This window comes from Aegilops tauschii, chromosome 5 (genome assembly GCF_002575655.3).
Source record: "Aegilops tauschii subsp. strangulata cultivar AL8/78 chromosome 5, Aet v6.0, whole genome shotgun sequence".
In the NCBI taxonomy this organism is placed as follows: Eukaryota; Viridiplantae; Streptophyta; class Magnoliopsida; order Poales; family Poaceae; genus Aegilops; species Aegilops tauschii.
The window spans coordinates 98,049,969-98,057,945 of record NC_053039.3 but is presented as its reverse complement, the minus strand read 5'-3'; positions in this window follow the sequence as shown (position 1 = coordinate 98,057,945).

The window sequence follows — 7,977 nt, the reverse complement described above, 5'->3', positions numbered from 1 at the left end:
ATAACCCGGCCTGAAGTATGACCTGGCCGAGACTTGGCGACTCACTGGTGACCTGGCCGAACATGGCGACTCACTAGTAACCCGGAGGGCGGGTCAGACGAATGACAAGGCCCAAGGCCTAGAAGGGGGCTCGTGAGAAGACCGGCTCAAGGTACGGTATCCCATGGGCCGGCTTGAGAAGAAAGGCATAAGGAATATTGTAAATAAGAAAATAGACTAGTCCTAATCCTACTAGGACTCTACATGTAAGCCACCCCTTCAACTTATATAAGGAGGGGCAAGGCACCCCAAGAGGGTCAAGTTTTTAGACAGACAAACAAGTCTTAGACAAGATAAAAGTAGATGCTCTCGAGATAGAGGGAGCGCAACACCGCCCTTGTAATCGAGATCATCATCATCATCAATATCAATCAAGCAGGATGTAGGCTTTTACCTCCACCGCGAGGGGCCGAACTTGGGTAAAACCTCGCGTATCTCGATTCCGACCAACCCCATTCAAGCTACTACCTAGTTGCGATGGCCTCACGACTAAGTCCTCACACTAGGACATCTGTCGTGACAAAACCACGACAGTTGGCACCCACCATGGGGCCAACGCACAATGGTGTTGTGTTCTTGGAGGGAGCGCTACCAGGGATCGAGAAGCTCACGGTCAACCGGAGGAGAAAGAGCCGGCACAAAAAGATCTACATCAAAGTGCTCAACTTCATCAGCAACAACTTCATGGCGGCCGACTTTCCGCCGCGGTCAGTTTCACATCGCAGCTCGAACTGGTGGTTGAGCTATTAAAAACATCAAGATCTACTTCAACCTAGCCGAAAGAGTGCAAACAATTTCATCCATGGAATTTAAGGCTCACTTCAGCCAGTTCAAGCTACACAGACATGACTCGGCAGATTCAGCCGGTTTCAAGAAATTCAAGTACCCCAGTCATTTCAGGGAAGATAACCCGGTCTGGGGGGCTGCTGCCTTAATAGCAAAACAATAAAGGTTGCCCAAGAGGACTAGCTGCCATGATGCGTTGTTCAAACATGGGTACCCTGCCTTAGTGGCGAAACAATAAAGGTTGCCAAAGAGAACTAGTTGCCACGATGCACGGTTCAAACATTGGTATCCTGCCTTATTGGCTCGTCATATTATGATCAATGTAATAAAGCCGGCATCCCCGAAACTCAGAGCTTCTGTCGTTTCATCTCATATATTGAGCATGAGTCTTTTATTAATCGATCATAAGGTCACTTGGGGGCTTCCAACTCACCAAGTTTAGCTATCTCACCCTCTTGACCCGGCAAATAATGCCGCAATAATTGGTTAAACCTGCCTGTATGCAAGATGCTTCTCCGAAAAAGGTGACCCCCCGTACTCTTGACAGTCAATCTTTATGACCCTGAACTTGTCAAGGTTAAAACGGTGGATTAGGTCACGTGAGAGCTGGCTTACAGAGAGCGAGGATAAACCAAGGCTATCATGCCAGCTTCACTAAAGCAAGACTCGAGCCTCGAAAGCTAGTATTTTTATACTCTATTATCATACACATACATCATCATACATTGCATCATCATACTGCATCATATATGCATGCATATATTGGTTTATATTGCAGGAACCGATTTTCAAACTGGGTTACATTATTCAAATCTTTAATATCCAACATGGTTGGGTTTTCATTATGGTTATCGTAACTAGTATTGGATGATTTAAGGTTTTCAAAGTCGCTTCGGAGAAATGACTATTATTCCCTCATCCAAAAATACTAGCTTACGGCAAGGAGCATGTTTCAATATTGATATGCAAAGCATTCAGCAATATCATCCAGACATTGGATATGATTTATTCTACAATGGAAGTCCCGAGTCGCTGCAGGCACATGACCCGGCACTTGGGGGCTATATTATTCAAATCAAGATTACATCAAGTATACAAGTCCCATGTCGCTGCAAGCATGCACCACGACACTTGGGGGCTAATGTGAGGTCATTTTTAACTCGCCTCATTGAAGACCCGACCCATCACATAGTGATGAGCCGGCCCTTGGGGGCTACCAATTTCTCCTGTCAAAAATTAAAAGTACACAAGCCTTAATCCACTATATCAAAGGTGACCCGAAGCTTGGGGGCTACATCATATGATGTTAAAGAAGTACATGTAAGTCCCAGCCCAGTATTATCTTACCGAGCTGGTCCTTGGGGACTAATGAAGGAAATATGCCCTAGAGGCAATAATAAAGTTGTTATTTTATATTTCCTTATTCATGATATAGGTTTACTATTCGTGCTAGAATTGTATTGATCGGAAACCTTAATACATGTGTGAATACATAAACAGACATTGTGTCCCTAGTGAGCCTCTACTAGACTAGCTCGTTGATCAAAGATGGTTAAGGTTTCCTAACCATTGACATAAGTTGTCATTTGATAATGGGATCACATCATTAGGAGAATGATGTGATGGACAAGACCCGTCTGTTAGCTTAGCATAATGATCGTTCAGTTTTATAGCTACTGCTTTCTTCATGTCAAATACATATTCCTTTGACTATGAGATTATGAAACTCCCGGATACCGGAGGAATGCCTTGTGTGCTATCAAACGTCACAACATAACTGGGTGATTATAAAGATGCTCGACGGGTATCTCCGAAGGTGTTTGCTGAGTTGGCATAGATCGAGATTAGGATTTGTCACTCCGAGTATCGGAGAGGTATCTCTGGGCCCTCTCAGTAATACACATCATAAGCTTGCAAGCAAATGACTAAGGAGTTAGTCGCGTGGTGATGTATGACGGAACAAGTAAAGAGACTTGTCGGTAACGAGATTGAACTAGGTATGAAGATACCGACGATCGAATCTCGCGCAAGTAACATACCGATAGACAAAGGGAATTATGTATGTTGTCATAACGGTTCGACCGATAAAGATCTCCGTGGAATATGTAGGAGCCAATATGGGCATCCAGGTTCCGCTATTGGTTATTGACCAGAGAGGTGTCTCGGTCATGTCTACATAGTTCTCGAACCCGTAGGGTCCGCACGCTTAACGTTCGTTGACGATATAGTGTTATATGAGTTATATGATTTGGTGAACGAATGTTGTTCGGAGTCCCAGATGAGATCACGGAAATGACGAGGATTCTCGAAATGGTCGAGAGGTAAAGATCGATATATAGGACGATGGTATTTGGACACCGAAAGTGTTTCGGGATGTACCGGGAAGGAATTGGGCACCGGAAGGGGTTCCGCGCACCCCCCTGCAATTTATGGGCTTAATGGGCCAAAGGGAGGGACGAACCAGCCCACTAGGGGGCTGGTGCGCCCCTCCACTTGTTTGGACAGCCCTAGGGAAGGAAAAGAGGGAGGGCTAGCCCCTTCTACCTTTCCCTCTCATGGGAGAAAGGAAAGGGAGGGCGCCACCCTCCTTTGCCTTTCCCCGCACTCCAAATAAGGAAAGAAGGGGGCGCGGCTTGGGAGGGACCCCAAGTAGGATTCCTCCTACTTGGGCGCCTCCTTGGGCTGCTCCTCCCTCCCTCCCACCTATATATACGTGGGAGGGGGACGCCTAGCACTGACCAGACAATTGCCTAGCCGTGTGCGGCGGCCCCCTCCACCGTTTACACCCCCGGTCATATTTTCGTAGTGCTTAGGCGAAGCCCTACGGAGATCACTTCACCATCACCGTCACCACGCCGTCGTGCTGACGGAACTCATCTACTACCATGATGTCTTGCTGGATCAAGAAGGCGAGGGACGTCACCAAGCTGAACGTGTGCAGAACGCGGAGGTGTCGTGCGTTTGGTACTTGATCGGTTAAAGTGCGAAGAAGTTCGACTTCATCAACCACGTTGTGAAACTCTTCCGCTTACAGTCTACGAGGGTACGTAGACACACGCTCCCCCTTGTTGCTATGCATCGCCATGGATAGATCATTGTGTGTGCGTAGAATTTTTTTGTTTTTCATGCAACGTTTCCCAACAACTACATCATTCAGTTCTTTACCAAAGTCATAAGGTCCAAATTGGAAGACCCGGCCCATCACATACTGATGACCCGGCCCTTGGGGGCTACACTGGCTGAAGTTTGTAAGCATAAGACAGTTACAAGTCCCGGGTTGCTGTAGGCAAGACAACCCGGCACTTGGGGGCTACACATGTGAAGTACAAAATGATCAGTTTATGACTAGTGACTTAGATGAACAATCCGGATTTCTCCAAGGTTGCAGCATTTATATTGAAGCAAGTCTTAAGCTATCACTACGTTCCCTTCTTAAGACCTAGGGGCTACAGGTGATATGCATATAAGGGAGGTACACCTTCAGGTTCTCAGTTTTGAGCAAACCAGCTATATTTACAAAAGCAAGCACCAAGTCATCACAAGGTATAAGGACTTGGCCTGGAGAACTCAGGAAGACCAATTATATGACCCGACGTCTGTAACAATCATGACCCGGTATGATCAATTCTATAACTTGGCAATTTCGGCGAATTGCAACTCAGCAAGCTCTACATCCTCAAGCCGGTTGAAAATCAGATGAATATCTTAAGTCCAAATATTTTTGCCAAAGCCAGAGCATTGGAAGCCAAGTCCAATGGATTATTTTTTCCAACATTTTCTGCAAGAAACCAATGTCAGCAAATTGATTTTAAAGCTGGCTTGCTACTATAATGAAGAGACCCGGACTTTACAGGAGGGATTCCCTTGAATATAGCGAAGCGATGGGATATGGAATAAATCAAGAATTGCACGACCCGGCAAATATTGACTCGGTCAAGTGTTTTCACAGAAAGAAATGACAAGGACTTAAGGATGAACAGATGCCGGCTCAGAAGAACCTTCGACCCGGTGCACAACCTGTCGATTTTTTTTTGTTTTGCAGGATAAATTTGACATGGATAAATCCAAATTAAACTGGGGGCCAATGTCGGGGATATACCCTGCGGTATAACCCGGCCTGCAGTATGGCCCGACCAAACTTGGCGACTCACTAGTAACCTGGAGGGCGGGTCAGACGAATGACAAGGCCCAAGGCCTAGAAGGCGGCTCGTGAGAAGACCGGCTCAAGGTACGGTATCCGGTGGGCCGTCTTGAGAGGAAAGGCATAAGGAATATTTCCCTTACAAGGGAAGCAAGATCTGGACTAGGATTCCACTTGTAAATAAGAAAATAGACTAGTCCTAATCCTACTAGGACTCTACATGTAAGCCGCCCCTTCAACTTATATAAGGAGGGGCAGGGCACCCCAAGAGGGACAAGTTTTTAGACAGACAGACAAGTCTTAGACAAGATAAAAGTAGATGCTCTCGAGATAGAGGGAGCGAAACACCGCCCTTGTAATCGAGATCATCATCATCATCAATATCAATCAAGCAGGATGTAGGCTTTTACCTCCACCGCGAGGGGCCGAACCTGGGTAAAACCTCGCGTCTCTCGATTCCGACCAACCCCGTTCAAGCTACTACCTAGTTGCGATGGCCTCACGACTAAGTCCTCACACTAGGACATCTGCCATGACAAAACCACGACAGTGTGCCTTTGTTGGATAAAGATCAATGAGCGCCTTCTTCTGCATTGGTAGTCAACGTGAATTCTCCACTCACTGCCAGCACCCTCTAAATAGTCATAGCACAACACTCCATCAAGCCTTGCAAGCGGAGCAAACTTCTTCTCGTTCCTTGTCATCCAGGTTGAGGTCAGATGGTCATCTATGCCAAAATGCACTATAGCAAAGAACTGCATCACAAGCTCAATGTCAAAGTCCTTCTATGAGACATAATGGAGACCATACCAAAATATTCACTCTTGCAAAGTGAAATGGGTTGGTTGTTGTCAAAGTGTGAAAAGTTGATGCTCTTCTGAATCAGAGACTTGTTAGTGAAGAACTCATACACATCATATAGGCCTCTCTTATTCTGGGCACCAAAATCTCTCATCACAGTCTTCATCCTGGCCATTAGATATGTCTTAAGTCAAGTGCTCTCATTCGAGAAATCGAGCGTGCAATGCTTGCCTTCGACATGCCTAGTCAACCCTCAACTCTAATATTTTCTCCATCATCTCACACTCCAACGGCCAATTCTCCAACTCCATCTCTATAGCCCGTCAAACCTCTACTAGACAATTTATCATCACAAATTTGTATGCCCCTCCCAACATCACCTCAAATAAGTTTATTAACGAGAGCTCAAGGACTTAGCACCCGATCTTAAATTTCTCACTTGGCATGTCATAGGGAACTTGAACCTCATCTATTTTTCCACCCACAAAAAACAAGATAGGATCATTTACCACATTGTATTGGGTGTTTGATGGTTTGCGTTCTGTTGTGTTAATGAAGGGTGTACCCGAGGCCCACCAAAGGGCGGTGCAAATTAAAGTGGTAAGTAAAGTGTGGGAAGCGGTCCAATTAAGGGGATTAGATCATTTATCAATCCCATCTTTGGTCAAGTAAACTACTCTGCCACTTCCAAAATTAAGCCCCATCAGATAGCCCATGTGCTTGGATCAATTTTTTTTAAATGGAATCCCTTAAGGCCTGATTCATTAAGAAAGGTCGAAGAGAGTTGCCCAGTTAATTAACGAAAAATCGGTCGAAAACCGTCACAACACGCCCGCAAAAACAAGGCACACAGGGCGACCTGGCAACCCACACAAGAACGGACACATGTCGTAGAGGAAAAAAGCGCTATCGAGGTTGCAATCCAATGTCATCGTCATCACACCTCCACGAGGGCGACTCCGACTCCACCCTCAATGACCATCGATATAGCCCTCACCGCAAACAAGCGTTGAGGCCTACGTCGGCCGATTCCAAACAATCCACCGCATGCGCCGACGACCAGGCAGCTCCGACTTTGTCGACTAGCATTGGAGGGGGAAAACGTTGAACTTGCACCGAGCTGGCACTGAAACCAACCATCCATCCCGTGTCATCGTCACCGCGGAGACACCTCCTCTGTAGCTAAGACAAGTGAGGCACGGCGACCCCTCGAACATGTCGAATGAGACTGGCTACCAAAGCTCAGCTGCAACACAACTCCACCTAAAGCCGCCATCGTTGTCACACAAGAAGTCACGCAACGTCCACATTACCCGACGAACAACTGTCGACCACAATGCTGTGAGCGTCCAGCCAAAGGAGCGCGCAAATGGGATCCAATGCTCTTCAAGGTGACGCCCCAAAAAGGAAGCGACGATGTCGGCGCCGTCGCCTGACCCGACTGGGCCTTAAGCTTTCACCTGAAGAGCTGGAATCGAGGGTGTGTAGGGGATGGACTCCATGACGACGCCTCCAAGAAGTTGACACGACGGCCGACACCGTCAGCCGATAAGAACACGACAATTTTTCGCCCGAAGCATCGCCCAACACCACACCCTCATGCATTGTACCTCCGCTGACCCACACACCTTCCACGAAGCCCTCGCGCCATGACCAAGTAGAAGCCACCACCACACCATGCAACCACCACTGATCTCACCGACCGGAGACCAGAATAGGATAAACAGCACAACCCGACGACGTCTTCTAGAAGAGCGCGGCACCTGAGGGCGTCGCCATCTCTGGCCTCGGCCAGCATCCCGAGGCAAAGCTTCCACCCGGCGCTGCCACACTGCCCGCCAGAGTCCAAGCCCTGTCGAACCACCAAGCAGCCTCTTACCGCAACCTCAGCTGCCGTCGAGGGTGGGAAGGGGGGAGGGGGATTCGGGGCACCCCGTGGCTGCTCACCGAGCAGCAGAGGAGCGAGGGGAAATATCTTGCTTGGACCAATTATCAATCCCAGCTTTGGTCAAGTAAACTGCTCTGTTCTGAAAAATATCCACGTGCATGGATCAATTATCAATCCAAGCTCTGGTCAAGTAAACCGCTGTCATCTCTGAAAAATACGCCAGGCAAGTTTAGGGTTAAGGTTAAGCAGAATTAATATGTATAGTGTGCCACTTTGAGGAATTAGGAGGTCAAGGTTTGATTTCTACGGACCCATGAGCTCA